Here is a 15,303-nt window from a genome sequence, read left to right on the forward strand (position 1 = left end):
AAATTTGCTGATGACACAAATATAGGTAGGAAATTAAGATGTGAAGAGAACATAAAGAGACTACAAAGGCTTAAAGATAGGTTAAGTGAGTGGCAAATAGCTGGCAAATAGAGTATAATGTGAGAAAATGTGAAATTGCCCATTTTGGCAGGAAGAATATAAAAGAAGCTTATTATCTAAATGTGAGAGATTGCAGAGCTTTGAGATGTAGAGCATACGAACTAGGAGCAGGAGTAGGCCACTCGGCCCTTCAAGCCTACTCTGCTATTCAATGAGATTATGGCTGATCTGATTGTAACTTCCCGCCTACCCCCAATAAGCTTTCACCCCCTTGTTAATCAAGAATCTATCTTGCTCTGTCTTAAAATATTCAAAGACTCTGTTTCCAGTGCCTTTTGAGGAAGAGTTCATGATCCTCTAAGAGAAAAAAATTCTCCTCATCTCTGTCTTAAATGAGCGATCCCTTATTTTTAAACAATGACCTCTAGTTCTAGATTCTCCCACAAGAGGAAACATTCTTTCCACATCCACCATATCATGACCCCTCAGGATCTTCAAGGTTTAATTTAAGTCACCTCTTACTCTTCTAAACTCTACTGGATACAAGCCTAGCTTGTCCAACCTTCCCTTATAAGAACCTGCCCATTCCTGGTGTTAGTCTAGTATACCTTCTCTGAACTGCTCCTAACGCATTTACATCTTTCTTAAATCAGGTGACCATTACTGTGCACAGTACTCCAGTTGTGGTCTCACTAGTGCTCTGTACATCTGAAGCATGATCTCCCTTCTTTTGTATTCAATTCTCCTCGCAATAAACAATAACACCAATTAGCTTTCCTAATTACTTGCTGTACCTGCATACTTGCATTTTGAGATTCATGCATGAGGAGACACCCAGATCCCTCTGAATCTGAGAGCTCTGCAATCTCTCACCATTTAGAAAATATATGGAGTTCTTCAGTATCTGAGGAGTCGTGAATGGTGCTGAACATTGTGCAATAATCAGCGAACATCCCCACTTCTAGCCTTATGATGGAAGGAAGATCATTGATGAAGCAGCTGAAGATGGTTGGGTCTAGAACACTACCTTGAGGAACTCCTGCAGTGATGTTCTGGAATTGAGATGTTTGATCTCCAACAACCACAACCATCTTCCTTTCTGCTAGCATTGACTCCAACCAGCAGAAAGTTTTGCCCCTGATTTCCAGAGGGATTATTGAAACATCATCTTAAATGTTCTCTCTATAGAATCACTGTTACTATGAAGGGACAGTGAGAGGATTCCCTGGATCCCAAGTTGCTGCAAGTATATGTTCTGGACTCAGGTGAGCTTGAATCTGTTCATTTTTTTTTCAGTTATTGAGCATAACATGATCGGAATAATACCTCTGAACTATCAGCCTAGATTATGTGCTCCAGTTACTGTAATGGGCCAATGGGACTTTAATCCACTACCTTAAATAATTACCTAATCTTTGAGACCCCAGGCCACTTCTTTGTCCCTGGATTCCTGCTGTCCCAGGTGTGGCCTGTTTCAGGGTGGTATGAATCATCTCACTGGACATATCATCTTCACTCTTAAATCAGTTCCTTCTGAGCCCCTTCTGCTGTATAACTGGTTTTTAAGGGGTACAGGGAAATTTTGTTTCGTGACAAAGTTAGAGCCCCTAGAACAAGCCAGAACTTCGATTATTTTCAGACCTTTCATGGTCTTCTACTGCATTGGATTGCCACACTACCTCAATGTATTTATTAAAATTGCTAAACACAAGAAAAGTCCCAGACAAATCCAGAAATAACATACACAAGGTTTATTAGAATATTTTATGTCAATAACTGTCAGTTGTTTGTCACTCTTTTTTACTTGGTGACCATTTAAAGTGTGGGGATGTGAGAACACTTCAAATTATTCATTTGTGCTTTCAGTCAGTGAGGTTCCTATTGGGCGCACAAAGTCAGAAATGGCCGCTTTGGAGTCATTTTTGTAAACATCTAAAACCTGTCTAACCTTCACCCTTTCTCTTGTGTTGCTGTTAGCGCTCTTATTACTCTCACTAACCGGAGTTACGTTATTGAGCGTCTTGAGAAAGATGGACATGGGTACCACTTGGTGTATAGACCTGAATACCTCAAATCAAGAGAGATTATGTGCAGAGGCAGACACATATTCCCTGAATATACTCAGCACCCAAATCGGGTAAGCAATGTGCTTTGTGTTTAACTCAAATAGGTTGGTGCATTCATTTGGCAGATTGAAAGATCAGTGGATGTTCTTGAATGTATCTATGAACTAGAATCATAGAATGATGCAGCATAGAAGGATGCTGTTTGGCCCATTCAGTTAATCACATTCCACTGGTCTTTCGGCATAACCCTGTAATTTTTTCTCCAATGTGAACCTTCGAGCAGGAAAAGTCTGGCTGGTCCATCCAGATTATTACCTATGCATCAGGCCAAGAGACTCCCTACCCTCTCATGTCAACCCTGAGAGAGGCATGCCAGTGACTTTTGCAAGTGTGGTTGCAATGAATGGGGAATACAAATGTTGACTTCAAATCTCTTTCCTGTTTTGCTTCTAATGTTCTTCCCTTTTCTCTTCCAGAGGTACTGACCCACTACCTAAGCAGCCATTCATGTTAGCCTAAAGATTACCTAAGCAGCCATTCATGTTAGCCCAAAGATTATGGGTGGGATTTTCGCCATCGAGGCAAGAAGCTCAAATCATGGAATTTTCTGACTCGGCAGAGCTGTCTCCTTTAGAAGGGCCTGTGCCTGTCAATCTTTTGTTCTGGAGAGGTGAAGACAGGATGGAGTTCGGCTAGCCACCTCCAGACTCAATTTGGAGGCTGGCAAGTGCCAAGGCATGCTGGTTGGAAGGCCATCATCAGTTCTCTGGAACATTGTCCATGTTGTTTTAAAGGCTTTTAGGCCCCCTAGCCCTCACCCTTCACATCCCTCATAATGAACCCACTCCCATGACCCCATGCCCCTTTCGTTGGTCCCCTGCAGTCTCCCTGCCCACTCACCCAATATGTGCTATAGAACCAATAAACCATATAATAGCATTGGTAAGACTTGAAACAAACATCCATTCAGAAATTTGCTTTGAAAATAACTGTTACAACCCATTAAAAGTGTCAGAGCCATTATAATATCAATGACAAACTTTACCCCACTTCACACCTCCTACAGTTGCCTACTTAAACATACAGACATTGAAAAAAAAGAGTCCAAAGAATAATTTAGTATAATCTCAAAGATGTCAATCAATAAAACCAAATGCTCACCTCCCACCCTGGTAAACTAATCTGTTAGTGAGGCTTGGAGCTCAGAAAAGCATTTATATTAAGGCCAGAAAATGGTCTTACTCCAGATGGAGTAAGCACTCTGAAGAAGAGTCATACGGGTAAGAAATGTTAACTCTGTTTCCCTCTCCATAGATGCTGTCAGATCTGCTAAGTTTTTCCAGCATTTTCTGTTTTTATTTCAGATTTCCAGCAATCGCAATATTTTGCTTTTATTTTATGATAAGACCACCTGGAGTAGCAGATGTCGGGACATCTGTTTCTGTTGTTCCAGTTAACAGATTGCCATATTAGGAATAGCCATCAGCCCTTGACATTCAATGGCATTAACATCGCTGAAACGCCCACCATCAACGTCCTGGAGGTTACTACTGACTAGAAACTGAACTGGACTAGCCACATAAATGCTGTGGCTACAAGAAACAGGTTAGAGGCTAGGAATCCTGTGGCGATTAGCTCACCTCCTGATTCTCCAAAGCCTGTCCACTATCTACAAGGCACAAGTCAGGAGTGTGATGGAATACTCCTCACATGCCTGGCTGAGTGCAGCTCCAACAACATTCAAGAAGCTTGGCACCATCCAGGATAAAGCAGCCTGCTTGATTGGCACTCCATCCACATACTTAACATTCACTCCCTCCATCACTAATGCACAGTAGCACCAGTGTGTACCATCTACAAGATGCACAGCAGGAACTCGCCAAGACTTCTTTGTCAGTACCAGCTCGTGACTGCTACCATCTAGAAGGACAAGGGCAGCAGATAGATGGGAACACCGCCACCTGAAGCCACTCATCATCCTGACCTGGAAATATACTGTTCCTTCACTGTTGGGTCAAAACTCTGGAACTCCCTAACAGCACTGTAAGTGAACCTACACCATATGGATTGCAGCAATTCAAGAGGCAGCTCACCACCACCTTCTCAAGGGCAATTAGAGATGGGCAATAAATGCTGGCCTAGCCAGTGAAGCCCTTATGCCATGAATAAATGAAAGGAGGAATGTTTGGTTGAGCTCCAGGACACTCTAATACATTAGCTTGTTGGGAGGCCTATTTATAATGGACCTGTTTGATATTCACTTTTATAGAGTTGTAAGAACAGTTTTTTCTCAAAGCAGATTTCTGATTGGGTGTTATTTAAGCACATTTCAAGATTTGCCAATGTTATTTTGTGGCTTATTGGTTCTACAGTGCATACTGGGTGAGTGGACATGGAGGATGTGAGAGTCCATGGGGGAGTGTGGAAGGGACATGAAGGGCATGGAAGGGGCATAGAGGGAATGGGTGAGACCTTTTTAACATACATTTCAAAGGTTCCCAAATCTAGACCGTGGCTCAGAAATCCTGTTATGACACAGCAGTTTGTAAAGGCTGAGCTGTTTAAATCCCAGAGGGAGACTTGACAACTGTCATAACCTATATTTTCAATTGGTATGTTTGAGATGCAGCTCTGAATTCAGGAATAAGACTACCGAGCCTCAAGGTTTTTTTATATAAAACTAAATTAAACATTTATTAATTTAACAATAAATTAAATACATAAATATGTCTACACATTACCACCATAATAACTTTTAAACAAATCCGCAAATTAATCACTCCCAGGTAAATCTTCTCCAAGGCAACAGTAACCCATACACTTTAAATTGACACCAGGCAAAGCACATTTGTCCTTACACACACAAAGTCCCTTCTGTTTATACCTTTCTTTTCCTTTGAATATAAATTTTCAATTGTATTACTAGGTTTTTTTTAATTTTACCTTTTCTAACAAACCCTTTCATTCCACAAATTTTATTAGTAAGCTGAAAAAATAAACAATGCTTGGCATCTTCTAGCTAGGTGCAAGATTTCACCTATTCTTTTGAATGGTTTATTTAAAAATGCAAATTGCCCCTTGGCACCTATGTTTCTAAACTTCCCCATAGGCAAAATTTTCCCCATCGGGTGGGGAGGGGGGAAGTGTGGGAGTGGGTGTGGGTGGGCGGCCCTCTGATCGGGGGCACACTGCCATTTTTCATGGGCGGGCCAATTAAGGCCCGCCCAGCATGATGTACGCATGGAAGTGCTGTGCGCTCCCTGTGTGGGCGGAGAGAATGGCAAATGCGGAAGTACGCTCTCATCTCCCTGAGACTAAGTGCTGCCTCAGGGAGATCGGCTACCAAAGTTAAAAAGCTATTCTTTCAAAAATTTCATTTACCATCCATGTCCCCTCATGTGACAATGTCACATGAGTTGGGACATGGACACAACTTTAAGTAAAAGTGAATCTTAATTTTTAAATTCAGTCATGAAACCTCATCCCGCCCGTGGATGAGGTTTCATGCTTTTTCAGGTGGCTGCCAGAGCTCCCAACCTGTCTGCCAACCTTAAGGTTGGATGGGCAGGTCCGCTAATTGCTTTAATTGTTTCTTGAATGTCCTCCATAGGCCGTTTACAGGTTGGTGGGCACACAGCTGACTCGGCTGCGCCCCCGCCAACCTGAAAATGCAAATGACACGGGATGACGTCAGGAATTCCGCCCGACGTCATTCTGTATCCTTTTACATGTCGGTGAGCAGGCCCCGCCCCCCCGCTCGCCGACAGGAAAATTCTTGCCCATGTTTATCTAATTTTCAGGTCTGACAGCATCTGTGGAAAGGAAGACAGAGTTAATGTTTCGAGTCCGTATGACTCTTCTTCAGTTCTGATGAAGAGTCATACGGACTTGAAACGTTAACTTTGTCTTCTTTTCCACAGATGCTGTCAGACCTGCTGAGTTTTTCCAGCAATTTTTGTTTTTGTTTCAGCTTTCCAGCCATCCGCAGTATTTTGCTTTTATCTAATTGTCGTTTCAAGCCTACTTCTTTCTATAGATCAAAGCACCCAGACTAGCTGGCTTTAATCTAATTAAGACACACACACAGACACACACATAGACTCTGTTTTGAAAAATAATTTCCAATAACATAGACACTAATCTCTTCATGACATATAAACACACTGCTTGGCGTCTCCCAGCTAGGTGCAAGATTTTGCTCCCACTCTTGAATGCTTTATTCAACAAATGCAAATTTACACTTTACCTTCTATCCTCTTTAATGTTCACCCAATTAACATCTCAAACTACTATACATCAACGCTCCCAGACTAGCTGGCTTTAATCTAATTAAGACATGAACAGCTAAACACATAGGCAGAGACCCCACTACAATTCCAATTTTAAAAATAATTTTTAATAACATTATAAACATTAATACCTCTTCATGACATCCCCTCCCTATCGAAAAATGAACTGTCATAATTCTAAAAGATGGCTTAATTCCTAAAAACCCATCTTACACTATCTCCTATACTTATTACACTATTACATTACCAGATGCATACATTAACATAACATATATACACAAGTCCTTGGTATCAATAGAAATGACTCCAATCCAGTGTCCAGGTTTTTAAAAATGTCCAATTTTCCATTTAAGCTTCAAACTCTTGAAAACATATCTGCAAACAGATTTTCTCTACCAGCAACATATATAATTCGTAGATTAAATTATTGTAATAATAGACTCCATCTGAAAAGTCTTGCATTTTTGTCTCGAAATTTGTCCAAACACGTCAAAGGATTGTGGTCTGTATAAACAATTGTTTCTGATTAATTGTTTGCAACATAAATTTCAAAATGCTGCAATGCTAACACCAAACCCAAGGTCTCTTTTTCGACCGTTGAATATCTTCTCTGTTGTACATTCAGTTTCTGTGAAAAATACTCAATCGGTTTTTCAATTCCAGTGTCATCTTCTTGTAACAGTACAGCCCCAATGCCTATATCGCTTGTGTCAACGGCCAACTTAAATTGCTTGGCATAATTGGGTACTGCCAAAACTGGTGTCGTAGTTAATACAGTTTTCAAATTGTCTAATGACTTCTGACACTCCAGTGTCCATTGCAATTTCTTGTTCTTTTTGAATACTTCAATCAGTGGAGCAACCACACTGCTAAAATTTGGTACAAATTTCCGGTAAAGCCCACTCATGCTTAGAAATTTCAAACGTCTCATTTTGTTGGAGGCACTGGGAAATCCACGATAGCCTTGACTTTCGCACCTCTCGGAGCCACCTTACCAATGGTATGGCCTAAATATGTAACTTATGCTTTTGCAATTTCACTTTTAGCCAAGTTCATAACAAAATTAGTTTCTTATAATCGAGTAAGTAATTCTTCCAGATGTTGTAAATGCACCTCCCACGACTGACTGAAAACTATCAGATCATTAGTATAAACAGCACAATTGCTTAGACCTACAATTACTTTATTTGTCAGTCTTTGAAATATCATAGGTGCATTCTTCATACGAAATGGCATGACTTTAAATTCATATAGTCCATTTGGCGTCACCAAAGCCAATATCTCCTTTGCTCTTTCCAACAACGGTACCTGCTAATACCCTTTTAGCAAGTCAAACTTTGCAATAAATTTTGATTATCCTACTTTCTTATTGCAATCTTCCAACCGTGGTATAAGATAGGTATCCGCTTTTCTCATCGCATTCACCTTTTGATAGTCCAAACAGTCATCCGGTTTCGGTAACAGCTCAATAGGTGAACTCCAGTTACTGCAGCTAGACTGAATGATATCATATTGAAGCATGAAGTCAATTTTGTTTTGTACTTGTGATAACTTTGCCGGATTTAAACTATTAGGATGTTGCCTTATTGAAGATGAAACCTGTACAGACACATCGCTAAACCTGCCTTTCCCAACTTATTCCTACAAATAGGTTTGTGTGACTGCAATAGCCTTTTCAAATCACTTTGACAGTTATTTGGAAGGTAACTCAATAGTTCATTTAAATTTTTAAGCACTCCCTCATTATCCAATTTGATTAGAGGAAAATCAATTTCATAGTCCTGCACTTCCTCATCATCCACCATCACTAATACCTATTTTTGTTCCTTTTCCCTGTCAAAGTACTTTTTAAGCATTATTACATGACACATCCTCTGCTTTCTTCTACCTGGAATTATTAAATAATTTACTTCACTCAATTTATTTTCAGCCCTGTAAGTGGTGGTGTTCCCATCAATCTGCCACCTTGTCCTTCTAGATGGTGGTGGTCGTGGATTTAGAAGCTGCTGTCTAAGGAGCCTTGGTGAATTCCTGCAGTGCATCTTGTAGATGGTACACACTGCTACTACTGTCCATCGGTGGTGGAAGGAGTCAGTGTTTGTGGATGTGATGCCAATCAAGCAGACTGCATTGTCCTGGATGGTGTCCAGCTTCTTCAGTGTTGTGGGAGCTGCATTCATCCCGGCAAGTGGGGAGTATTCCATTACACTCCTGACTTGTGCCTTGTAAATGGTAGACAGGCTTTGGGGAGTCAGGAGGTGAGTTACTCGTCACGATTCCGAGCCTCTGATCTGCTCTTGTAGCCACAGTATTTATATGGCTAGTCCTGTTCAGTTTCTGATCAATGGTAACCCCCAGGATATTGATAGTGGTGAATTCAGTGATGGTAATGCCATTGAATATCAAGGGGCGATGGTTGGATTCTCTCTTGTTGGAGATGGTCATTGCGTGACACTTGTGTGGTGTGAATGTGACTTGCCAGTTGTGAGCCCAAGCCTGGATATTGTCCAGGTCTTGCTGCATTTGGACATGGACTGCTTCAGTATCTGAGGAGCCGCGAATAGTGTTGAACATTGTGCAATCATCAGTGAATATCCCCATTTCTGACCTTATGATGGATGGAAGATAATTGATCAAGCAGCTGAAGATGGCTGTGCCTAGGACACCACCCTGAGGAACTCCTGCAGTGATGTCCTGGAGCTGAGATGACTGGCCTCCAACAACCACAACCATCTTCCTTTGTGCTAGGTATGACTCCAACTAGCGGAGAATTTTCCCCCAGATTCCTGTTGACTCCAGTTTTGCTAGGGCTCCTTGATGCCACACTCGGTCAAATGCTGCCTTGATGTCAAGGGTAGTCACTCTCACCTCACCTCGGGAGTTCAGCTCTTTGTCCATATTTGAACCAAGGCTGTAACAAGGTCAGGAGCTGAGTGGCCGTGACGGAACCCAAATTGGGCATCAGTGAGCAGGTTATTGCTAAGCATGTGCCATTTGATAGCACTGTCGATGACCTTTCCATTACTTCTGATGGGGCGGTAATTGGCCGGGTTGGATTTGTCCTGCTTTTTGTGTACTTGACATACCTGGGCAATTTTCCACATAGCCGGGTAGGTGCCAGTGTTGTAGCTGTACTGGAACAGCTTGGCTAGGGGCATGGCAAGTTCTAGAGCATAAGCCTTCAGTACTATTGCCAGAATGTTGTCAGGGCCCGTAGCCTTTGCAGTATCCAGTGCCTTCAGCCGTCTCTTGATATCACGTGGAGTGAATCGAATTGGCTGAAGACTGGCATCTGTGATGCTGGGGTCCTCTGCAGGAGGCCGCGATGGATCATCTATTCAGCACTTCTGGTTGAGGATTGTTGCAAATGCTTCAGCCTTATCTGTTGCACTGCTGTGCTGGGCTCCTCCATCATTGAGAATGGGGATATTTGTTGAGCCGCCTCCTCCAGTGAGTCGTTTAATTCTCCACCACCATTCAAGACTGGATGTGGCAGGACTGTAGAGCTTAGATCTGATCTGTTGGTTGTGGGATCATTTATCTCTGTCTATCACTTGCTGCGTATGCTGTTTGGCACGCAAGTAGTCCCTTTTTATAGCTTCACCAGGTTGACACCTCAGTTTTAGGTATGCTTGGTGCTGCTCCTGGTTATGCTCTCCTGCACTCTTCATTGAACCAGGGTTGATCCCCTGGTTTGATGGTAGTGGTAGAGCAGTGGATACGCCAGGCCATGAGGTTACAGATTGTGTTTGAGTACAATTCTGCTGCTGCTGATGGCCCACAGCGCCTCATGGATGCCCAGTTTTGAGTTGCTAGATCTGTTTGAAATCTATCCCATTTAGCACGGAGGTAGTGCCACACAACATGATGGAGGGTATCCTCAATGTGAAGGTGGGACTTTGTCTCCACAATGACTGTGCGGTGGTCACTCCTACTGACACTGTCATGGACAGATGCATCTGCGGCAGGCAGGTTGGTGAAGATGAGGTCAGGTATGTTTTTCCCTCTTGTTGGTTCCCTCACCACCTGCCACCGACACAGTCTAGCAGCAATGTCATTTAGGACTCGGCCAGCATGGTCAGTAGTGCTGCTATCGAGCCACCCTTGGTGATGGACATTGAAGTCCCCCACCCAGAGCACATTCTGTGCCCTTGTCACCCTCAGTGCTTCCTCCAATTGATGTTCAACATGGAGGAGCACTGATTCATCACCTGAGGGAGGGTGGTACATGGTAATCAGCAGGAGGTTTCCTTGCCCATGTTAAAACTGATGCCATGAGACTTCATGGGGTCCGGAGTCGATGTTGAGGACTCCCAGAGCAACTCCCTCTCAACTGTATACCACTGTTCCGCCACCCCTGCTGGGTCTGTCCTGCTGGTGGGACAGGACATACCCAGGGATGGTGATGGTGGAGTCTAGGACATTATCTGTAAGGTATGATTCCGTAAGGAGGACTATGTCAGGCTGTTGCTTGACTCATCTGTGAGACAGCTCTCCCAATTTTGGCACGAGCCCCCAGATGTTAGTAAGGAGGACTTTGCTTAGGACTTTCATCTGGAATTTAAAAAAGAATCTCAGATTCTGAGGAGAGTTCTGATGATGAAAAAACCTTTAACCTAAAACCCAGTGTGGAGATGTTCAGATTTGTACAAGTTCTTCCAACGTTTGAGGAAAGAGACATTGAAGCATGCTTTATTTCATTTGAGAAGATGGCTAAACAGATGAAATTGCCACAGGAGTACTGGACATTGTTGTTGCAATCCAGGTTGGTGGGTAGCGTGCATGAGGTATAAGCTTCGCTATCAGAAGAGGTATCGGACTTATCTGCCACCTCTGTTAACTTATTCTTGGATACGTTTTGTAACTCAATTAGAGTTATATCTTCTACTCAGAAGAATGAGGGGGTATCTCATGGAAACCTATAGAAGTCTAACAGGACGAGTCAGGGTAGGTGCAGGAAGGATGTTCCTGATGGTGGGGGAGTCCAGAACCAGGGGTCACAGTCTGAGGATACGGGGTAGACCATTTAGGACTGAGATGAGAAGAAGTTTCTTCACCCAGAGAGTGGTGAGCCTGTGGAATTTGCTACCACAGAAAGTAGTATGTTTTGAAGAAGGAGTTAGATATAGCTCTTGGGACGAAAGAGATCAAAGGATATGGGGAGAAAGCGGGAGCAGGCTATTGAGTTGGATAATCAGCCATGATCATAATGAATAGCGAAGCAGGCTTGAAGGGCGGAATAGCCGACTGCTGCTCCTATTTCCTATGTCTGTGTTACTCCCATACAAGTCTTAGCAATTGCCAAAGCCATCATGCAGTCTCACCACTTCTAAAAGTACCTCACCAACTCCTGAACTCAAAGTGCTTCTCCTACTCGTAACCTTAGTATTCACTAATTCCAAACCAGTCAAGGAATTACAAATATTATCCTGCCAAGAGCCCCCATTTGTTATGACACACCAGTTGGTAAAGGCTTAGTTGTTTAAATCCCAGAAGGAAACTTGAACAACTGTCATAATCTATATTTTCAATTGGTATGTTTGAGATGCAGCTCTGAATTCAAGAATAAGTACACCAAGCCTCAAGAGGTTTTTTTTTAGATAAAACTAAATTAAATATTTATTAATTTAGCAAAAAGATAAACACATACGCATGTCTACACTGCCATAATAACTTTTAAACATATCTCCAAATTAATGACTCCCAGGTAAATCTTCACCAAGGCAACAATAACCCAGAGACTTTAAACAGGCACCAGGCAAAGCACATTTGACCCTATGAATTTAACCTGAGGTTCCTTGCATTTTGGTTCCTTTGCAGACACAGTTGTAAGCACTGGTTAGATCTTAAATGCCTCTGCTTTACACACACAAACTCCTTTCTGTTTATACCTAGCTTCCCCTTTGAATGGAAATTTTCCATTGTATCCTAGGCTTGTAACGCCATATCTTCTATCAATAATATTTTCATCCCACTAATTTTATTAGTAATATAAGCACATTGCTTGATGTCTCCCAGCTAGGTGCAGGATTTTACTCCCACTGTTGAATGCTTTATTCAACAAATGCAAATTTACACCTTACCTTCTACCTCCTTACTGTTTACTCAATTAACATCTCAAGCTACTATATATCAAAGCATCCAGACTAGCTGGCCTTAATCCAATTAAGACACACACAGTCAAACACATAGACACAGACCCCACTATAATTCAAATTTTAAAAAATAATTTCCAATAACATTATAGACATTAATATCTCTTCATGACAATCACCTGAGGGACCTTGAACTATATGCCTTTGGGGAGCTGGCTGGACTCCACATAAGTTGCAGGGCCATGAGATGCTTACCCCCACAATGGAGCCAGCCATGTCAGGAGTGCTGGGTGCAGGCTTGCTACCCACAGCCTTATCCCATGCTGGCAATAATTGCTAGCGCTGGGAATGGGGTAGGATGCCTGGAATCAGGTCCTGCATCCCATTTTTAAAGGCCTCCAGAGTCGGCCTGACTCTGCGAAAATCCCTCTCTAAATCAGTAAGCTACCTATTCACACATGCAAGACATCACTGGCAAACATGATTTAGCCTTCATTTGATGCCCATTGATCATCAATTTCTAGCAAGGGTAACTGGTTAGATGCAGGAACATTGTCTGATTCCACTAACATTGCACTCCCCTTTAATCTTCTCTGCTGCCGAACTCAATGATGCTGAGGCCAGATTCTGCTCCAGCTGAATTTCAATAATTCAGCATAGGTCAAGAATCAAATCTGAAACCTATGGGCTATGTGGCTTAGCACTGTATCTAAGGATGTCTTCATTCATTGTGTATGTTCCCCCACAGAGGCTATGAAAATGGGGACAGATGGGAGCAAGCCTAATCAGGCTGCAGTGTTTAGACAACCCCAGAAGGCGTTTGTGCCTTTATGCATGAATATCTAGGAAAATCTCACACCATTGGTAAAAGTTGAATACTTAGAACAAGAACAGAGTTGGATAAACACATTAGGTGACGATTCATACTGAACAACAAAGATGAAGCTCACCTAGATAAAAGCAAAATACTGCGGATGCTGGAAATCTGAAACAAAAACAAAAATAGCTGGAAAAACTCAGCAGGTCTGACAGCATCTGCGGAGAGGAATGCAGTTAACATTTCGAGTCCGTATGACTCTTCATCAGTTATTTTTGTTGTTGAAGCTCACCTAGGTTACATTAGGGAGAGTCATATTCTGGCATCAGCACAGTTTTTCTCGGCTGTTATGGATGTCATGCTATTTCTTTACCAAAAAGCATGGTGTTTGCATTCAACTTTAGGGCAGAAAATGATGCCTCATGAGCAGCAATCATTAACCCATTCAGGCTCCTTCCCTTTATAACTTAATTTGAACTTGCTAATGGGAGGCTACCAACTGTGGCTCCTAAGATAGGTGATGTTCACAAGTTTAAGGTTAACTCAGTCCAAGTTGGAGACCTTTGACCTTCCTTTTGTTTAACAACCTTGGATACCCCTCCAATTTTCTGTAAGTTGTTAAGCATGTAACTGGCATGTCTGTTCCCAAACATGGGCCTTTTTAGAGTATTGCCTTGTCATGGCCTTACTTAGCAGCTGCTTGCCTTATCTCTTCCTGGGGAGCAACACACTTCTCAGACATATGAAACCACATTATGATTGAAGAACTTAAGTAGCATGAAGGTGCAGCTTTGGCCAAGTGCTTAACTCTGGGAATTTTAAGGGTTGATCTCTTTATAAAATCCAGTCAAGTTTGCATTTTCCATTGAACTTAACTGTCACAATAAATTGTAATTTTTTTCCGTCTTAGTGATAAACAGGGTTCCTGCTGAAAGGCACCTGCAGAGTTAGTTAATTAGGTGGCTGGTCAGAACTGCTTCCCTAGCCAGCAGTAGTGATTCGGGTCACTGGAACCTTAGTTATTATAAATACAAGAGGTTTAGCAAACAAAGTAAGTAGCAAGATGCAACTTATCGGAGTGCAATAAGGCTGAGTGCTTAACTCTATGAATTTGGTTAAGTGAAGGAATTTTAAAGTGCAATTTTGTTTAAACATTTTTTTTACGGAATGTGGGCATCACTGACTAGGCCAGCATTTATTGCCCATTCCTAATTGCCCTGGAGACGGTGAGGGAGGGAGGGCTGTCTGGTATTTTTACAAAAAAGAGTGCTCCAAGAGTGCGAGTAGGAGATGGCAAGCCCTGAAACTCAGAGGCGTTAATCAGGGGAGCAGGTAGGTGATTGGTGAGTTTTAAGTTCCTTTTTCTTCTCTCTAAATTGGGGCAGTTATTTAAACTGGTACTGAGGAGATATAAGTATTGCATTAAATTTAGAGCACAACTAGTTGAATCCATAACATAACTACAGGTAATCATTGAGTAATGTTTCTGACCTTGAAACCTAATTAGTTAAATAGAACAAAATAAAGATGACAGGACAGGTGATGTGTTGCAGTTGCAGCATGTGGGACCTGGTGGGCACTTGTGTGACCCATGGCAACTATCAAAGGGAGGTGGGTGGTGTCGTAATGTCACTGGATAAGTAATCCCAAGGCCCAGGCTAATGTTGCAGGGACATGGATTCAAATGCCACCATGGCAGCTGGTGGAATTTGAATTCAATTAATAAATCTGGGGCAGAATTTTAAGTTTCCCTGCCAGGCTCATGCCTGTCCTGACCCCTCCACAATTTTAGGTTGGGACGAGTGAGGCAGAGCCTATCCCACCTGTCCTTTCCCTGGGAGTCTGAAACATTGACTCTAGACCCCATGAAGTCTCATGGCATGAGGTCAAACATGGGTAAGGAAACCTGCTAATTAGCACATACTGCACCCTCCTCCCTTCAGATGATGAATCAATGCTCCATGTTGAAACTCACT

The 15,303-nt window shown here is 42.3% G+C and overlaps 1 long non-coding RNA gene across 1 annotated transcript in view; it reads left to right on the forward strand.

The window, feature by feature from the left end:
• The first annotated feature begins 2,170 nt into the window (after positions 1–2,170).
• LOC144693087 (uncharacterized) overlaps positions 2,171–15,303 on the forward strand; it is a 70,087-nt gene continuing 56,954 nt past the window's right edge. Inside the window, exon 1 of the long non-coding RNA XR_013579468.1 lies at positions 2,171–2,197. This is a non-coding gene — a long non-coding RNA (uncharacterized LOC144693087). The remainder of the gene's footprint in view (positions 2,198–15,303) is intronic.

This window comes from Cetorhinus maximus, chromosome 1, assembly GCF_964194155.1.
Source record: "Cetorhinus maximus chromosome 1, sCetMax3.hap1.1, whole genome shotgun sequence".
In the NCBI taxonomy this organism is placed as follows: Eukaryota; Metazoa; Chordata; class Chondrichthyes; order Lamniformes; family Cetorhinidae; genus Cetorhinus; species Cetorhinus maximus.